Source organism: Salminus brasiliensis, chromosome 7, assembly GCF_030463535.1.
Source record: "Salminus brasiliensis chromosome 7, fSalBra1.hap2, whole genome shotgun sequence".
Lineage (NCBI taxonomy): Eukaryota > Metazoa > Chordata > Actinopteri > Characiformes > Bryconidae > Salminus > Salminus brasiliensis.
The window spans coordinates 19326003-19347203 of record NC_132884.1 but is presented as its reverse complement, the minus strand read 5'-3'; the positions used below and the strand labels follow the sequence as shown (position 1 = coordinate 19347203).

The window sequence follows — 21201 nt, the reverse complement described above, 5'->3', positions numbered from 1 at the left end:
GAAGACTCTTTTTGGCTGGATCCATCTTCAGGAATAGTAGTCAGGGAGTCATGAAAACCTGAGTGGCAAAAAAGAAAAGTTGACACATGTATAGAAACTGTTGACACATGTTTAGAAACTGAATGATCACCTACCTGTTACACCGTTGCATATGAACAGTCAAAAATCACACAGTTGCAGATGGACACACAGTCAAAGAAGCAGATGGATAGTTAGCCAGAATACTTAGCCAGTCGGCCAGAGTCAGGGAGTCATGAGGACCTTTGTGGCAAAAAAGAAAGTTAATACATGTATAGAAACTGAAAGATCACCTACCTGTTACACAGTTGCATATAGACACACAGAAAGAGAAGTAGATGTATAGTTAGCCAGTCAGCCAAAGTTCCAGATGGAGATGCAGATGAAGATACTCTTTTTGGCTGGATTCATCTTCAGGGATAGAAGGAGTCAGGGAGCCTTGAGGACCTGTGTGGCAAAAAAGAAAGTTAATATATGTGTAGAAACTGAATGATCACCTACCTGTAGCACAGTTGCAAACAGTTTTTCAGCCTCACACAGTTGCAGATGGACACACAGACAAAAGCAGATGGATAGTTAGCCAGACAGCCAGAGTCAGTAAGACTATTCATATACTGACAGAGAAGTAGATGTATAGCTAAGTCAGTCAGCCAAAGTTCCAGATTGATAGACCATGGTTAGCCCAATCCATCTTCAGGGATTGGAGTCAGGGAGTCATGAGGACCTGTGTGGCAATAAAAGAAAGTTAATACATGTATAGAAACTGAATGATCACCTACCTGTTACACAGTTGCAAACAGTTTTTCAGCCTCACACAGATGCAAATGGACACAGACAGAGAAGTAAATGTATAGTTAGCCAGTAAGCCAAAGTTCCTGATGGAGATGCAGATGGATAGACCATGGTTAGCCCGATCCATCTTCAGGGATAGGAGTCAGGGAGTCATAAGGACCTGTGTGACAAAAAAGAAAGTTAATACATGCCTAGAAACTCAATGATCACCCACCGGTAACACAGCTGCATAGGAATAGACAAAAATCACACAGAAAGAGAAGGACACAAACAGAGAAGCAGATGGAAAGATAGCCAGACAGCCAGAATCAGGGAGTCATGTGGACCTGTGTGGCAAAAAAAGTTAATACATGCATAGAAACTCAATGATCACCTACCGGTTACACAGCTGCATATGAATAGTCAAAAATCACACAGTTGCATATGGACACACAGACAAAAAAAGCAGATGGATAGTTAGCCAGTGAGCCAGAGTCAGGGTGTCATGAGGACCTGGGTGGCAAAAAAGAAAGTTAATACATGTACAGAAACTAAATGATCACCTACCTGTTACAAAGTTGCAAACAGTTTTTCAGCCTCGCACAGTTGCAGATGGACACACAGACAAAGAAGCAGATGGATAGTTAGCCAGACAGCCAAAGTTCCAGATGGATAGACCATGGTTAGCCTGATCCATCTTCAGGAATCGGAGTCAGAAAGTCATGAAAACCTGTGTGGCAAAAAAGAAAGTTAATATATGTGTAGAAACTGAATGATCACCTACCTGCTACACAGTTGCATATGAATAGACAAAAATCACACAGTTGCAGATGGACACACAGAGAAAAAAAGCAGATGGATAATTAGCCAGTGAGCCAACCTTCCAGATGGAGATGCAGATGAAGATACCATTTTTGGCTGGATTCATCTTCAGGGATAGAAGGAGTCAGGGAGTCACGAGGACCTGTGTGACAAAAAAGAAAGTTAATACATGCATAGAAACTGAATGATCACCTACCGGTTACACAGCTGCATATCAATAGACAAAAATCATACAGAAAGAGAAGGACACAAACAGAGAAGCATATGGATAGATAGCCAGACAGCCAGAATCAGGGAGTCATGAGGACCTGTGTGGCAATAAAAGAAAATTAATACATGTATAGAAACTGAATGACCACCTACCTGTTAGGCATTTGCAAACAGTTTTGCAGATGCAGATGGATAGAAGCAGATGGATAGTTAGCCAGAGTCAGGATGTCATGAGGACCTGTATGGCAAAAAAGAAAGTTAATACATGTTTAGAAACTAAATGATCACCTACCTGCTACACAGCTGCATATGAATACTCAAAAATCACACAGTTGCAGATGGACACACAGACAAAAAAGCAGATGGACAGTTAGCCAGTGAGCCAAACTTCCAGATGGAGATGCAGATGAAGATACCATTTTTGGCTGGATTAATCTTCAGGAATAGGAATCAGGGAGTCATGAAAACCTGTGTGGCAAAAAATAAAATTAAAACATGTATAGAAACTGACTGATGACCTACCTGTTACACAATTGCATATGAATTGTCAGCCTCACACAGTTGCAGATGGTCACACAGAAAAAGAAGCAGATGGATAGTTAGCCAGACAGTCAAAGTTCCAGATGGAGATGCAGATGGATAGACCATGGTTAGCCCGATCCATCTTTAGGAATAGGAGTCAGGGAGTCAGGGAGAAAACCTGTGTGGCAAAAAAGAAAGTTAATATATGCGTAGAAACTGAATGATCACCTACCTGTTACACATTTGCAAACAGTTTTTCAGCCTCAGACAGATGCAGATGGACACAGACAGAGAAGCAGATGGATAGATAGCCAGACAGCCAGAATCAGGGAGTCATGAGGACCTGTGTGGCAAAAAAAAGTTAATACATGCATAGAAACTGAATGATCACCTACCTGTTACACATTTGCAAACAGTTTTTCAGCCTCGCACAGTTGCAGATGGACACAGTCAAAGAAGCAGATGGATAGTTAGCCAGACAGCCAAAGTCAGTAAGACTATTCATATACAGACAGAGAAATAGATGTATAGTTAAGTCAGTCAGCCAAAGTTCCAGATTGATAGACCATGGTTAGCCCAATCCATCTTCAGGGATAGGAGTCAGGGAGTCATGAGGACCTGTGTGGCAATAAAAGAAAGTTAATACATGTATAGAAACTGAATGATCACCTACCTGTTACACAGTTGCAAACAGTTTTTCAGCCTCACACAGTCGCAGATGGCCACACAGACAAAGAAGCAGATGGATAGTTAGCCAGACACTTAGCCAGAGTCAGGGTGTCATGAGGCCTGTGTGGCAATAAAAGAAAATGAATACATGTATAGAAACTAAATGATCACCTACCGGTTACACAGTTGCATATGAATTGTCAGCCTCACACAGTTGCAGATGCTCACACAGACAAAGAAGCAGATGGATAGTTAGTCAGACAGCCAAAGTTCCAAATGGAGATGCAGATGGATAGACCATGGTTAGTCCGATGCATCTTCAGGAATAGGAGTCAGGGAGTCATGAAAACCTGTGTGGCAAAAAAGAAAGTTAATACATGTATAGAAACTGAATGATCACCTACTTGTTACACAGTTGCAAACAAATAGTCAGCCTCACACAGATACAGATGGACACAGACAGAGAAGCAGATGGATAGTTAGCCAGACAGCCAAAGTTCCAGATGGATAGACCATGGTTAGCCCAATCCATCTTCAGGGATAGGAGTCAGGGAGTCATAAGGACCTGTGTGGCAATAAAAGAAAGTTAATACATGTATAGAAACTGAATGATCACCTACCTGTTACACAGTTGCAAACAAATTGGCAGCCTCAAACAGATGCAGAAAGACACAGAGAAGCAGGTGGATAGTTAGCCAGACAGCCAGAGTCAGGGAGTAATGAGGACCTGTGTGGCAAAAAAAGGTAATACATGCATAGAAACTGAATGATCACCTACCTGTTACACAGTTGCATATGAATTGTCAGCCTCACACAGTTGCAGATGGTCACACAGACAAAGAAGCAGATGGATAGTTAGCCAGACAGCCAAAGTTCCAGATGGATAGACCATGGTTAGCCTGATCCATCTTCAGGGATAGAAGTCAGGGAGTCATGAGGACCTGTGTGGCAAAAAAAAGAAAGTTAATACATGTATAGAAACTGAATGATCACCTACCTGCTACTCAGTTGCAAACAAATAGTCAGCCTCACACAGTTGCAGATGGTCACACAGACAGAGAAGCAGATGGATAGATAGCAAGTCGGCCAGAGTCAGGGAGTCATGAGGACCTGTGTGGAAAAAAAGAAAGTTAATACATGTTTAGAAACTGAATGATCACCTACCTGTAATACAGTTGCAAACAGTTTTTCAGCCTCACACAATTGCAGATGGCCACACAGACAAAGAAGCAGATGGATAGTTAGCCAGTGAGCCAAACTTCCAGATTGAGATGCAGATGAAGATTCCATTTTTGGCTGAATTCATCTTCAGGGATAGAAGGAGTCAGGGAGTCATGAGGACCTGTGTGGCAAAAAAAGAAAGTTAATACATGTATAGAAACTGAATGATCACCTACCTGCTACTCAGTTGCAAAGAAATAGTCAGCCTCACACAGATACAAATGGACACAGATAGAGAAGCAGATGGATAGATAGCCAGACAGCCAGAATCAGGGAGTCATGAGGACCTGTGTGGCAAAAAAAAAAAGTTAATATATGCATAGAAACTGAATGATCACCTACCTGTTACACAGTTGCAAACAGTTTTTCAGCCTCGCACAGTTGCAGATGGACACACAGTCAAAGAAGCAGATGGATAGTTAGCCATACACTTAGCCAGTCGGCCAGAGTCAGGGAGTCATGAGGACCTGTGTGGCAAAAAAGAAAGTTAATACATGTTTAGAAACTGAATGATCACCTACCTGTTACACAGTTGCAAACAAATAGTCAGCCTCACACAGTTGCAGATGGTCACACAGACAAAGAAGCAGATGGATAGTTTGCCAGACAGCCAAAGTTCCAGATGGAGATGCAGATGGATAGACCATGGTTAGCCCGATCCATCTTAAGGGATAGGAGTCAGGGAGTCATGAGGACCTGTGTGGCAATAAAAGAAAGTTAATACATGTATAGAAACTGAATGATCACCTACCTATTACACAGTTGCAAACAAATAGTCAGCCTCACACAGTTGCAGATGGTCACACAGACAAAGAAGCAGATGGATAGTTTGCCAGACAGCCAAAGTTCCAGATGGAGATGCAGATGGATAGACCATGGTTAGCCCGATCCATCTTCAGGGATAGGAGTCAGGGAGTCATGAGGACCTGTGTGGCAATAAAAGAAAGTTAATACATGTATAGAAACTGAATGATCACCTACCTATTACACAGTTGCAAACAAATAGTCAGCCTCACACAGTTGCAGATGGTCACACAGACAAAGAAGCAGATGGATAGTTAGCCAGACAGCAAAAGTTCCAGATGGATAGACCATGGTTAGCCCGATCCATCTTCAGGGATAGGAGTCAGGGAGTCATGAGGACCTGTGTGGCAAAAAAAGTTAATACATGCATAGAAACTGAATGATCACCTACCTGCTACTCAGTTGCAAACAAATAGTCAGCCTCACACAGATACAGATGGACACAGACAGAGAAGCAGATGGATAGATAGCCAGTCGGCCAGAGTCAGGAAGTCATGAGGACCTGTGTGGCAATAAAAGAAAATTAATACATGTATAGAAAAATGTATAAATGATCACCTACCTGTTACACAGTTGCAAACAGTTTTGCAGATGCAGATGGATAGAAGCAGATGGATAGATAGCCAGTCGGCCAGAGTCAGGATGTCATGAGGACCTGTGTGGCAAAAAAGAAAGTTAATACATGTATAGAAACTGAATGATCACCTACCTGTTACACATTTGCAAACAGTTTTTCAGCCTCGCACAATTGCAGATGGACACACAGACAAAGAAGCAGATGGATAGTTAGCCAGACAGCCAAAGTTCCAGATGGAGATACGGATGGATAGACCATGGTTAGCCCGATCTATCTTCAGGAATAGGAGTCAGGGAGTCATGAGGACCTGTGTGGCAAAAAAAGAAAGTTAATACATGTATAGAAACTGAATGATAACCTACCTGTTACACAGTTGCAAACAAATTGGCAGCCTCAAACAGATGCAGAAACACAGAGAAGCAGGTGGATAGTTAGCCAGACAGCCAGAATCAGGGAGTCATGAGGACCTGTGTGGCAAAAAAGAAAGTTAATACATGTTTAGAAACTGAATGATCACCTACCTGTTACACAGTTGCATATGAATTGTCAGCCTCACACAGTTGCAGATGGTCACACAGACAAAGAAGCAGATGGATAGTTAGCCAGACAGCCAAAGTTCCAGATGGATAGACCATGGTTAGCCTGATCCATCTTCAGGAATCGGAGTCAGAAAGTCATGAAAACCTGTGGCAAAAAAGAAAGTTAATACATGTATAGAAACTGAATGATCACCTACCTGTAACACAGTTGCAAACAGTTTTTCAGCCTCACCCAGATGCAGATGGACACAGACAGAGAAGCAGATGGATAGATAGCCAGACAGCCAGAATCAGGGAGTCATGAGGACCTGTGTGGCAAAAAAAGGTAATACATGCATAGAAACTGAATGATCACCTACCTGCTACTCAGTTGCAAACAAATAGTCAGCCTCACACAGATACAGATGGACACAGACAGAGAAGCAGATGGATAGATAGCCAGTCGGCCAGAGTCAGGGAGTCATGAGGACCTGTGTGGCAAAAAAGAAAGTTAATACATGTATAGAAACTGAATGATCACCTACCTGTAACACAGTTGCAAACAGTTTTTCAGCCTCACCCAGATGCAGATGGACACAGACAGAGAAGCAGATGGATAGATAGCCAGACAGCCAGAGTCAGGATGTCATGAGGACCTGTGTGGCAAAAAAGAAAGTTAATACATGTATAGAAACTGAATGATCACCTACCTGCTACACAGTTGCAAACAAATTGGCAGCCTCAAACAGATGCAGAAAGACACAGAGAAGCAGGTGGATAGTTAGCCAGATAGCCAGAGTCAGGGAGTAATGAGGACCTGTGTGGCAAAAAAGAAAGTTAATACATGTTTAGAAAATAAATGATCACCTACCTGCTACTCAGTTGCAAACAAATAGTCAGCCTCACACAGATACAAATGGACACAGACAGAGAAGCAGATGGATAGATAGCCAGACAGCCAGAATCAGGGAGTCATGAGGACCTGTGTGGCAAAAAAAAAGTTAATACATGCATAGAAACTGAATGACCACCTACCTGTAACACAGTTGCAAACAGTTTTTCAGCCTCGCACAGTTGCAGATGGACACACAGTCAAAGAAGCAGATGGATAGTTAGCCATACACTTAGCCAGTCGGCCAGAGTCAGGGAGTCATGAGGACCTGTGTGGCAAAAAAAGAAAGTTAATACATGTATAGAAACTAAATGATCACCTACCTGTTACACAGTTGCAAACAAATTGGCAGCCTCAAACAGATACAAATGGACACAGACAGAGAAGCAGATGGATAGATAGCCAGACAGCCAGAATCAGGGAGTCATGAGGACCTGTGTGGCAAAAAAAGGTAATACATGCAGAGAAACTGAATGATCACCTACCTGTTACACAGTTGCATATGAATTGTCAGCCTCACACAGTTGCAGATGGTCACACAGACAGAGAAGCAGATGGATAGATAGCAAGTCGGCCAGAGTCAGGGAGTCATGAGGACCTGTGTGGAAAAAAAGAAAGTTAATACATGTTTAGAAACTGAATGATCACCTACCTGTAACACAGTTGCAAATAGTTTTTCAGCCTCACACAGTCGCAGATGGACACACAGACAAAGAAGCAGATGGATAGTTAGCCAGACAGCCAAAGTTCCAGATGGAGATGCAGATGAAGATACCATGTTTGGCTGAATTAATCTTCAGGGAAAGAAGGAGTCAGGGAGTCATGAAAACCTGTGTGGCAATAAAAGAAAGTAAATACATGTATAGAAACTGAATGATCACCTACCTGCTACACAGTTGCAAACAAATTGGCAGCCTCAAACAGATGCAGAAAGACACAGAGAAGCAGGTGGATAGTTAGCCAGACAGCCAGAGTCAGGGAGTAATGAGGACCTGTGTGGCAAAAAAGAAAGTTAATACATGTTTAGAAACTGAATGATCACCTACCTGTTACACAGTTGCATATGAATAGTCAGCCTCACACAGTTGCAGATGGTCACACAGACAAAGAAGCAGATGGATAGTTTGCCAGACAGCCAAAGTTCCAGATGGAGATGCAGATGGATAGACCATGGTTAGCCCGATCCATCTTCAGGAATAGGAGTCAGGGAGTCATGAAAACCTGTGTGGCAAAAAAGAAAGTTAATATATGTGTAGAAACTGAATGATCACCTACCTGCTACTCAGTTGCAAAAAGTTTTTCAGCCTCAGACAGATGCCGATGGACACAGACAGAGAAGCAGACGGATAGATAGCCAGACAGCCAGAATCAGGGAGTCATGAGGACCTGTGTGGCAAAAAAGAAAGTTAATACATGTTTAGAAACTGAATGATCACCTACCTGTAACACAATTGCAAACACTTTTTCAGCCTCACACAGTTGCAGATGGCCACACAGACAAAGAAGCAGATGGATAGTTAGCCAGTGAGCCAAACTTCCAGATGGAGATGCAGATGAAGATTCCATTTTTGGCTGAATTCATCTTCAGGGATAGAAGGAGTCAGGGAGTCATGACGACCTGTGTGGCAATAAAAGAAAGTTAATACATGTATAGAAACTGAATGATCACCTACCTGTTACACAGTTGCATATGAATTGTCAGCCTCACACAGTTGCAGATGGTCACACAGACAAAGAAGCAGATGGATAGTTAGCCAGACAGCCAAAGTTCCAGATGGAAAGACCATGGTTAGCCCGATCCATCTTCAGGGATAGGAGTCAGGGAGTCATGAGGACCTGTGTGGCAAAAAAGAAAGTTAATATATGTGTAGAAACTGAATGATCACCTACCTGCTACTCAGTTGCAAACAGTTTTTCAGCCTCAGACAGATGCCGATGGACACAGACAGAGAAGCAGACGGATAGATAGCCAGACAGCCAGAATCAGGGAGTCATGAGGACCTGTGTGGCAAAAAAGAAAGTTAATACATGTTTAGAAACTGAATGATCACCTACCTGTAACACAGTTGCAAACAGTTTTTCAGCCTCACACAATTGCAGATGGACACACAGACAAAGAAGCAGATGGACAGTCAGCCAGTGAGCCAAACTTTCAGATGGAGATGCAGATGAAGATACCATTTTTGGCTGGATTAATATTCAGGAATAGGAGTCAGGGAGTCATGAAAACCTGTGTGGCAATAAAAGAAAGTTAATACATGTATAGAAACTGACTGATCACCTACCTGCTACTCAGTTGCAAACAAATAGTCAGCCTCACACAGATACAAATGGACACAGACAGAGAAGCAGATGGATAGATAGCCAGACAGCCAGAATCAGGGAGTCATGAGGACCTGTGTGGTAAAAAAAAAAGTTAATACATGCATAGAAACTGAATGATCACCAACCTGCTACACATTTGCAAACAGTTTTTCAGCCTCGCACAGTTGCAGATGGACACACAGTCAAAGAAGCAGATGGATAGTTAGCCAGACACTTAGCCAGTCGGCCAGAGTCAGGGAGTCATGAGGACCTGTGTGGCAAAAAAGAAAGTTAATACATGTATAGAAACTAAATGATCACCTACCTGTTACACAGTTGCAAACAGTTTTTCAGCCTCGCACAGTTGCAGATGGACACACAGACAAAGAAGCAGATGGATAGTTAGCCAGACAGCCAAAGTTCCAGATGGAGATGCAGATGGTTAGACCATGGTTAGCCCGATCTATCTTCAGGAATAGGAGTCAGGATGTCATGAGGACCTGTGTGGCAAAAAAGAAAGTTAATATATGTGTAGAAACTGAATGATCACCTACCTGTAACACAGTTGCAAACAGTGTTTCAGCCTCACACAGTTGCAGATGGACACACAGACAAAGAAGCAGATGGATAGTTAGCCAGACAGCCAAAGTTCCAGATGGATAGACCATGGTTAGCCCAATCCATCTTCAGGGATAGGAGTCAGGGAGTCATGAGGACCTGTGTGGCAATAAAAGAAAGTTAATACATGTATAGAAACTGAATGATCACCTACCTGTTACACAGTTGCAAACAAATTGGCAGCCTCAAACAGATGCAGAAACACAGAGAAGCAGGTGGATAGTTAGCCAGACAGCCAGAGACAGGGAGTAATGAGTACCTGTGTGGCAAAAAAGAAAGTTAATACATGTTTAGAAACTGAATGATCACCTACCTGTAACACAGTTGCATATGAATTGTCAGCCTCACACAGTTGCAGATGGTCACACAGACAAAGAAGCAGATGGATAGTTTGCCAGACAGCCAAAGATCCAGATGGATAGACCATGGTTAGACCGATCCATCTTCAGGGATAGGAGTCAGGGAGTCATGAGGACCTGTGTGGCAAAAAAAGAAAGTTAATACGTGTATAGAAACTGAATGATCACCTACCTGCTACTCAGTTGCAAACAAATAGTCAGCCTCACACAGATACAAATGGACACAGACAGAGAAGCAGATGGATAGATAGCCAGACAGCCAGAATCAGGGAGTCATGAGGACCTGTGTGGCAAAAAAAGGTAATACATGCAGAGAAACTGAATGATCACCTACCTGTTACACAGTTGCATATGAATTGTCAGCCTCACACAGTTGCAGATGGTCACACAGACAAAGAAGCAGATGGATAGTTAGCCAGACAGCCAAAGTTCCAGATGGATAGACCATGGTTAGCCCGATCCATCTTCAGGGATAGGAGTCAGGGAGTCATGAGGACCTGTGTGGCAAAAAAAGGTAATACATGCATAGAAACTGAATGACCACGTACCTGTTACACATTTGCAAACAGTTTTTCAGCCTCGCACAGTTGCAGATGGACACACAGTCAAAGAAGCAGATGGATAGTTAGCCAGACACTAAGCCAGTCGGCCAGAGTCAGGGAGTCATGAGGACCTCTGTGGCAAAAAAAGAAAGTTAATACATGTTTAGAAACTGAATGATCACCTACCTGCTACTCAGTTGCAAACAAATAGTCAGCCTCACACAGATACAGATGGACACAGACAGAGAGGCAGAAGGATAGATAGCCAGACAGCCAGAATCAGGGAGTCATGAGGACCTGTGTGGCAAAAAAGAAAGTTAATACATGTTTAGAAACTGAATGATCACCTACCTGTAACACAATTGCAAACACTTATTCAGCCTCACACAGTTGCAGATGGCCACACAGACAAAGAAGCAGATGGATAGTTAGCCAGTGAGCCAAACTTCCAGATGGAGATGCAGATGAAGATACCATGTTTAGCTGAATTCATCTTCAGGGAAAGAAGGAGTCAGGGAGTCATGAAAACCTGTGTGGCAAAAAAGAAAGTTAATATATGTGTAGAAACTGAATGATCACCTACCTGCTACTCAGTTGCAAACAGTTTTTCAGCCTCAGACAGATGCAGATGGACACAGACAGAGAAGCAGACGGATAGATAGCCAGACAGCCAGAATCAGGGAGTCATGAGGACCTGTGTGGCAAAAAAAGGTAATACATGCATAGAAACTGAATGATCACCTACCTGTTACACATTTGCATATGAATTGTCAGCCTCACACAGTTGCAGATGGTCACACAGACAAAGAAGCAGATGGATAGTTAGTGAGACAGCCAAAGTTCCAGATGGATAGACCATGGTTAGCCCGATCCATCTTCAGGGATAGGAGTCAGGGAGTCATGAGGACCTGTGTGGCAAAAAAAGGTAATACATGCATAGAAACTGAACGATCACCTACCTGCTACTCAGTTGCAAACAAATTGGCAGCCTCAAACAGATGCAGAAAGACACAGAGAAGCAGGTGGATAGTTAGCCAGACAGCCAGAGTCAGGGAATAATGAGGACCTGTGTGGCAAAAAAGAAAGTTAATACATGTTTAGAAACTGAATGATCACCTACCTGTAACACAGTTGCAAACAGTTTTTCAGCCTCACACAGATGCAGATGGACACAGACAGAGAAGCAGATGGATAGCTAGCCAGACAGCCAGAATCAGGGAGTCATGAGGACCTGTGTGGCAAAAAAAGGTAATACATGCATAGAAACTGAATGATCACCTACCTGTTACACAGTTGCATATGAATTGTCAGCCTCACACAGTTGCAGATGGTCACACAGACAAAGAAGCAGATGGATAGACCATGGTTAGCCTGATCCATCTTCAGGGATAGGAGTCAGGGAGTCATGAGGACCTGTGTGGCAAAAAAAAGAAAGTTAATACATGTATAGAAACTGAATGATCACCTACCTGCTACTCAGTTGCAAACAAATAGTCAGCCTCACACAGTTGCAGATGGTCACACAGACAGAGAAGCAGATGGATAGATAGCAAGTCGGCCAAAGTCAGGGAGTAATGAGGACCTGTGTGGAAAAAAAGAAAGTTAATACATGTTTAGAAACTGAATGATCACCTACCTGTAACACAGTTGCAAACAGTTTTTCAGCCTCACACAGTCGCAGATGGACACACAGACAAAGAAGCAGATGGATAGTTAGCCAGACAGCCAAAGTTCCAGATGGAGATGCAGATGAAGATACCATGTTTGGCTGAATTAATCTTCAGGGAAAGAAGGAGTCAGGGAGTCATGAGGACCTGTGTGGCAATAAAAGAAAGTTAATACATGTATAGAAACTGAATGATCACCTACCTGCTACACAGTTGCAAACAAATTGGCAGCCTCAAACAGATGCAGAAAGACAGAGAAGCAGGTGGATAGTTAGCCAGACAGCCAGAGTCAGGGAGTAATGAGGACCGGTGTGGCAAAAAAGAAAGTTAATACATGTTTAGAAACTGAATGATCACCTACCTGTAACACAGTTGCAAACAGTTTCTCAGCCTCACACAATTGCAGATGGCCACACAGACAAAGAAGCAGATGGATAGTTAGCCAGTGAGCCAGAATCAGGGAGACATGAGGACCTGTGTGGCAAAAAAAAAGTTAATACATGCATAGAAACTGAATGACCACCTACCTGTTACACATTTGCAAACAGTTTTTCAGCCTCGCACAGTTGCAGATGGACACACAGTCAAAGAAGCAGATGGATAGTTAGCCATACACTTAGCCAGTCGGCCAGAGTCAGGGAGTCATGAGGACCTGTGTGGCAAAAAAGAAAGTTAATACATGTATAGAAACTAAATGATCACCTACCTGTTACACAGTTGCAAACAGTTTTGCAGATGCAGATGGATAGAAGCAGATGGATAGATAGCCAGTCGGCCAGAGTCAGGATGTCATGAGGACCTGTGTGGCAAAAAAGAAAGTTAATACATGTATAGAAACTGAATGATCACCTACCTGTTACACAGTTGCAAACAGTTTTTCAGCCTCGCACAGTTGCAGATGGACACACAGACAAAGAAGCAGATGGATAGTTAGCCAGACAGCCAAAGTTCCAGATGGATAGACCATGGTTAGCCCAATCTATCTTCAGGAATAGGAGTCAGGATGTCATGAGGACCTGTGTGGCAAAAAACAAAGTTAATATATGTGTAGAAACTGAATGATCACCTACCTGTAACACAGTTGCAAACAGTTTTTCAGCCTCGCACAGTTGCAGATGGACACACAGACAAAGAAGCAGATGGATAGTTAGCCAGACAGCCAAAGTTCCAGATGGATAGACCATGGTTAGCCCAATCCATCTTCAGGGATAGGAGTCAGGGAGTCATGAGGACCTGTGTGGCAATAAAAGAAAGTTAATACATGTATAGAAACTGAATGATCACCTACCTGTTACACAGTTGCAAACAAATTGGCAGCCTCAAACAGATGCAGAAACACAGAGAAGCAGGTGGATAGTTAGCCAGACAGCCAGAGAAAGGGAGTAATGAGGACCTGTGTGGCAAAAAAGAAAGTTAATACATGTTTATAAACTGAATGATCACCTACCTGTTACACAGTTGCATATGAATTGTCAGCCTCACACAGTTGCAGATGGTCACACAAACAAAGAAGCAGATGGATAGTTTGCCAGACAGCCAAAGTTCCAGATGGAGATGCAGATGGATAGACCATGGTTAGCCCGATCCATCTTCAGGAATAGGAGTCAGGGAGTCATGAAAACCTGTGTGGCAAAAAAGGAAGTAAATATATGTGTAGAAACTGAATGATCACCTACCTGCTACTCAGTTGCAAACAGTTTTTCAGCCTCAGACAGATGCAGATGGACACAGACAGAGAAGCAGACGGATAGATAGCCAGACAGCCAGAATCAGGGAGTCATGAGGACCTGTGTGGCAAAAAAAGGTAATACATGCATAGAAACTGAATGATCACCTACCTGTTACACATTTGCATATGAATTGTCAGCCTCACACAGTTGCAGATGGTCACACAGACAAAGAAGCAGATGGATAGTTAGTCAGACAGCCAAAGTTCCAGATGGATAGACCATGGTTAGCCCGATCCATCTTCAGGGATAGGAGTCAGGGAGTCATGAGGACCTGTGTGGCAAAAAAAGGTAATACATGCATAGAAACTGAATGATCACCTACCTGCTACTCAGTTGCAAACAAATAGTCAGCCTCACACAGATACAGATGGACACAGACAGAGAAGCAGATGGATAGATAGCCAGTCGGCCAGAGTCAGGGAGTCATGAGGACCTGTGTGGCAAAAAAGAAAGTTAATACATGTTTAGAAACTGAATGATCACCAACCTGCTACTCAGTTGCAAACAAATAGTCAGCCTCACACAGATACAAATGGACACAGACAGAGAAGCAGATGGATAGATAGCCAGACAGACAGAATCAGGGAGTCATGAGGACCTGTGTGGCAAAAAAAGGTAATACATGCAGAGAAACTGAATGATCACCTACCTGTTACACAGTTGCATATGAATTGTCAGCCTCACACAGTTGCAGATGGTCACACAGACAAAGAAGCAGATGGATAGTTAGCCAGACAGCCAAAGTTCCAGATGGATAGACCATGGTTAGCCCGATCCATCTTCAGGGATAGGAGTCAGGGAGTCATGAGGACCTGTGTAGCAAAAAAAGGTAATACATGCATAGAAACTGAATGACCACGTACCTGTTACACATTTGCAAACAATTTTTCAGCCTCGCACAGTTGCAGATGGACACACAGTCAAAGAAGCAGATGGATAGTTAGCCAGACACTAAGCCAGTTGGCCAGAGTCAGGGAGTCATGAGGACCTGTGTGGCAAAAAAGAAAGTTAATACATGTTTAGAAACTGAATGATCACCTACCTGTAACACAATGGCAAACAGTTTTTCAGCCTCACACAGTTGCAGATGGCCACACAGACAAAGAAGCAGATGGATAGTTAGCCAGTGAGCCAAACTTCCAGATGGAGATGCAGATGAAGATTCCATTTTTGGCTCAATTCATCTTCAGGGATAGAAGGAGTCAGGGAGTCATGAGGACCTGTGTGGCAATAAAAGAAAGTTAATACATGTATAGAAACTGAATGATCACCTACCTGTTACACAGTTGCATATGAATTGTCAGCCTCACACAGTTGCAGATGGTCACACAGACAAAGAAGCAGATGGATAGTTAGCAAGACAGCCAAAGTTCCAGATGGATAGACCATGGTTAGCCCGATCCATCTTCAGGGATAGGAGTCAGGGAGTCATGAGGACCTGTGTGGCAAAAAAAAAAGTTAATACATGCATAGAAACTGAATGACCACCTACCTGTTACACATTTGCAAATAGTTTTTTTTTAGCCTCGCACAGTTGCAGATGGATACACAGTGAAAGAAGCAGATGGATAGTTAGCCATACACTTAGCCAGTCGGCCAGAGTCAGGGAGTCATGAGGTCCTGTGTGGCAAAAAAGAAAGTTAATACATGTTTAGAAACTGAATGATCACCTACCGGTTACACAGCTGCATATGAATAGACAAAAATCACACAGAAAGAGAAGGACACAAACAGAGAAGCAGATGGATAGATAGCCAGACAGCCAGAATCAGGAAGTCATGAGGACCTGTGTGGCAATAAAAGAAAATTAATACATGTATAGAAAAATGTATAAATGATCACCTACCTGTTACACAGTTGCAAACAGTTTTGCAGATGCAGATGGATAGAAGCAGATGCATAGATAGCCAGTCGGCCAGAGTCAGGATGTCATGAGGACCTGTGTGGCAAAAAAGAAAGTTAATACATGTATAGAAACTGAATGATCACCTACCTGTTACACAGTTGCAAACAGTTTTTCAGCCTCGCACAGTTGCAGATGGACACACAGTCAAAGAAGCAGATGGATAGTTAGCCAGACAGCTAAAGTTCCAGATGGATAGACCATGGTTAGCCCAATCCATCTTCAGGAATAGGAGTCAGGGAGTCATGAGGACCTGTGTGGCAATAAAAGAAAGTTAATACATGTATAGAAACTGAATGATCACCTACCTGTTACACAGTTGCAAACAAATTGGCAGCCTCAAACAGATGCAGAAACACAGAGAAGCAGGTGGATAGTTAGCCAGACAGCCAGAGACAGGGAGTAATGAGGACCTGTGTGGCAAAAAAGAAAGTTAATACATGTTTAGAAACTGAATGATCACCTACCTGTAACACAGTTGCAAACAGTTTTTCAGCCTCGCACAGTTGCAGATGGACACACAGTCAAAGAAGCAGATGGATAGTTAGCCAGACAGCCAAACTTCACGATGGATAGACCATGGTTAGCCCGATCCATCTTCAGGGATAGGAGTCAGGGAGTCATGAGGACCTGTGTGGCAAAAAAGGTAATACATGCATAGAAACTGAATGATCACCTACCTGCTACTCAGTTGCAAACAAATAGTCAGCCTCACACAGATACAGATGGACACAGACAGAGAAGCAGATGGATAGATAGCCAGTCGGCCAGAGTCAGGGAGTCATGAGGACCTGTGTGGCAATAAAAGAAAGTTAATACATGTATAGAAACTGAATGATCACCTACCTGTTACACAGTTGCATATGAATTGTCAGCCTCACACAGTTTCAGATGGTCACAGTCAAAGAAGCAGATGGATAGTTAGCCAGACAGCCAAAGTTCCAGATGGATAGACCATGGTTAGCCCGATCCATCTTCAGGGATAGGAGTCAGGGAGTCATGAGGACCTGTGTGGCAAAAAAGAAAGTTAATACATGTATAGAAACTGAATGATCACCTACCTGTAACACAGTTGCAAACAGTTATTCAGCCTCACACAGTTGCAGATGGACACACAGACAAAGAAGCAGATGGATAGTTAGCCAGTGAGCCAAACTTCCAGATGGAGATGCAGATCAAGATTCCATTTTTGGCTGAATTCATCTTCAGGGATAGAAGGAGTCAGGGAGTCAGGAGGACCTGTGTGGCAATAAAAGAAAGTTAATACATGTATAGAAACTGAATGATCACCTACCTGTTACACAGTTGCATATGAATTGTCAGCCTCACACAGTTGCAGATGGCCACACAGACAAAGAAGCAGATGGATAGTTAGCCAGACAGCCAAAGTTCCAGATGGATAGACCATGGTTAGCCCAATCCATCTTCAGGGATAGGAGTGATGGTTATGTACATTTAAAAATATGTTATCTGTATATTCTACGTATGTATTGTGCCACAATGTCCTTAGCATGATACAGCCAGATTGCTTCACACCCAAACTGGACCAAACTGGTATAGAAGCCCTTGCCAAATGAGGTGGGGCTTGGTTGGGGTGAATCAGAGGTAATTTGATTGGAAAAAATCCAATGATTGGAAAAAAACCAAAATTCTGCAGTACTGCAAGAGTCAGCACAAACAGCCTGCCAAGAGTCAGCGTTTTCTTGAAAAAGAAGTATGTCCTTGCAAGAACATAAGCAAAGAAGTGTGTCCTTGCAAGAACATAAGCGAGTGCAGCGGGTAAGTTCCTTAGTTAACGAGCAAGGGGCTCTAGATCTTGACATAAGCCGGTACAACCGAAAAATATCATGATAAAAGAAATATGCGTAGGAGGGACCACAGCAAGATAAGGACAGTATATAAGGCCCAGGCAGAACCATACTTTTTAGACTGCCTTGGGAGAGTGCTGGCTGTCTCAGACTAATGCATTATTTGTAATGCCTTAGTCTTCACCTTATTTTTGTACACTTTATGCAGAAATAAAGGTTGCACTCTGCCTTTCTATTGACTACGGAGCTGGATTCTTTTATGCACCATTTTCTAAATGCTTATTAGCTGATTGGGGGAATTTATAGAGAAAAAGAGCCGACATTTTGGTGGCCCGTTGGTTGGCTTCGCTCTACGCGCCTTGCGTCCTGTTTGACCGACACCGCACCTGTGCCCGGCCTGTTCCTCTCCTCCGGTCCTTTAGCGCGCCCATTTCATCTTTAAGGTAAGCCGATCTTTGTATTCAAAAATCTGCTTAAGGGGGGATAGGGCCTGGCTGTCCACAGGCCTCAGTGGTGTTCAGCTTTCAGTATATCTGGCTCCGAGTCAATGAGAAATGCTGATAACTGTTATTAGAAAACCAAATAAAAAGTAAATAACTTCTAGAAAACCTCAAAAAAAGGAGTAAAACTCTTCAGAAAACCAAATAAAAAGTAAATAACTTCTAGAAAACCACAGAAAAAGGAGTAATATTCAGAAAACCAAATAAAAAAGTGATGATAAAATGGCATAGAGAAAAGCCGGCAGAGAGAAAAAAAGGGTTAAGGGAATAACCCTTAGATAAAGCCATTAAAGAAAAAGGCCTAGAGAAGAAAAAGGAAAAAGTGCACAAGTAATATTGGTACCAAAGTATATGTTACAAGTTTTTGTCTGTCCTAAATATTGTTTAGGACATGTTTTAATTGTGTTTTCTTTTGCTAAGTGCTTGCTATTCTTGAATTTTCTTGTTTAAAATGTTTAATGAAGTTTAAAAGATAATGGGAGGCACAGGCAATAGTATTATTATCTCTTATACTGTGGTCTCTATTGATATAATACCTTTAAGGACCTTTGTCCGTGTTGTTGTTAAGATCCTAACATGTATCAGGAGAGGGAATAAAGTGACAAAGCATAACTTGAAGTTTATTGGATATAGATAATTAGAGATATACGGAACCAGAGCTGGTCTTGCAGGCCCACAAGCCCAGTAATGTGTATCCTATATCAATTGATACTTAAAAAGCCTTAGAAGGCATGTTGATGGATGTATAGTAAATTGTGTTGATGGTTAGTAAGCACCAGGTTGGGTTAAAGAGTATTGGCTGTTATATACAGAAGTACTAAAAGATATAACTGTAGGAGCTACATGTGGCCATGACCTATAACGGTTACAGAGGTAACTGTAGATGATAACGCATGTGTACTGTAAGGGTATTATTGTATGTGTCTGCTTGAATAAAGGCTCTACGAAGGAATATTAACGGTTATATTGTGTTAGAACACACAAGGTGGTGTGTGTAAAATTGTATTTGTCCTGTAGAGCAGAGCAACATCATGGACAGTGAGTTGCTTTTAGCTGAAACGCAGGGGATCTGAACTCATTTCTGGTTAGAGAGAACATACAAGAATGTGCAAGGCATTGAGCGTTGGCAATCAACGCAGCTTGTCAATCATAAATTGTGGTTGTTAACTGATTGGTATAACCTGGACCTTGCTGAAGAGGTCTTTCCACACCTCAGATTAACTGAGAGAATTAGGTGTTTTTGGACCTCAAGACTATTGACTCCTGTCTTAAATCTACTCTTGACTAGTTCTAGTGCAACAGGAGTCACATTGGGGTTTGAGAACCTGCCATGGGGATCATTTGAACCATTATCTGTGGCAGCAGACATTCAGGATAGACAGTGTAGGGAGCTACAAGTCTACCTGTCCATTAGTACATGCACTGTTTTGTGGGAGTGTGGCTCTGCGACAATGATTTTGGCAGATGGCTTCAATCCAATTGGGATGAAGTTTCACACAGAAGCGCTGAAGCGCACTGCTGAAACAGTACATAAGATCCATGCTGAAGTTAGTTGGAAGTTAGGGGCAGCCTCTCTGGACCCCAGAATAGCAGAAAGAAAAGTCAATAAAGGGACATATGTCTTAGTCATTTAACCAAGCGCAAGAGACCAATAAAATATATGAAGTGTGAAGGTCTGACAACTACTCAAACGTTTTTCTAGTTATTCACGCACTCCACTGGTATGATAAAAGAACAGATAAGGATTGAAACAGTAGAATTAACCAAAGCTAGCCTATATTTTAATAAAATAGATGAAAAAAAAAAAAAAGAAACATGCTAAATCTAATGTTTTATTAGGTCTTTGTCTCCAGTGATCCACAGGGGACAGAGAGAGGGCAGATAGCAAACCCTTTCCTGGCTGAAACCAAGGAGGGGACGAGAGAAAGAAAACTCCACCCAGAGGCGGTGACCATTGGACTGACTCACCTCACACCCACCCACAGGTTAACTCGCACCCACCTAAAACACACACACTTACACAGTCTGTTAGCAACCCTTTAATAGCACCCAAATTATTTTTAGATTACACAGACACTATCACTTAAGTAACACACATGATGGGATCACAAGCTTCAAAGAAAGAAAAAAGGGAACCATCACCCATAGACTTAGTGGCATTAAAGAGGACTATGCGGAAGTGGAACAAACTGACCAAGAACCTCACACATCAGTGGCCCAAGAGAGGAACCTTTGATGAAGACCTGTGTCAAACTGTTACAGACCTAGAAGGGAAAAAGGTGGTGATGTCCAAGAAAAAACATCAAGCAGCAAAGATGTATGACCATTCTCAAAGCCTTCATGGAGCAAGCCACACTTCTGAAAGAAAAAGAGAAGCTGTACAAGCAACATGGGGACCAATCAGAACGACCCCGACTATACCCCAAACTCAAGAGTGAACGACCACCTCCATATGTTCCAGGCTCCAAGGACAAAGAATCAACTGCAACCCAGTGCCCACTGCAAGTGACAACGTGGACCGAGGCTGACATGGAGATGGATATGCAAGGTATGGTCAAGTTCAAAGTCAAAGATTAACCAGACTCCACAAGCACACCTGCAGCCTCTGAGGGTCACTATAGGACTCCAACCCCATGTCCATCCAGAGAAGAGGTGAGGCAGCCCGAGAGGGGGGCTGAGAGATCTACGGCAGTTTCTCCGAGTCCACCCAAGCTGACACTACACAGCCTGTGCAAAAGAGATGACT

At 42.7% G+C, this 21201-nt stretch overlaps 1 pseudogene; it reads left to right on the top strand.

Annotated features, from left to right (window-relative positions):
• The window catches only part of LOC140559655 (general transcription factor II-I repeat domain-containing protein 2-like), a 65163-nt pseudogene that overhangs the window by 17798 nt on the left and 26164 nt on the right, over positions 1-21201 (top strand).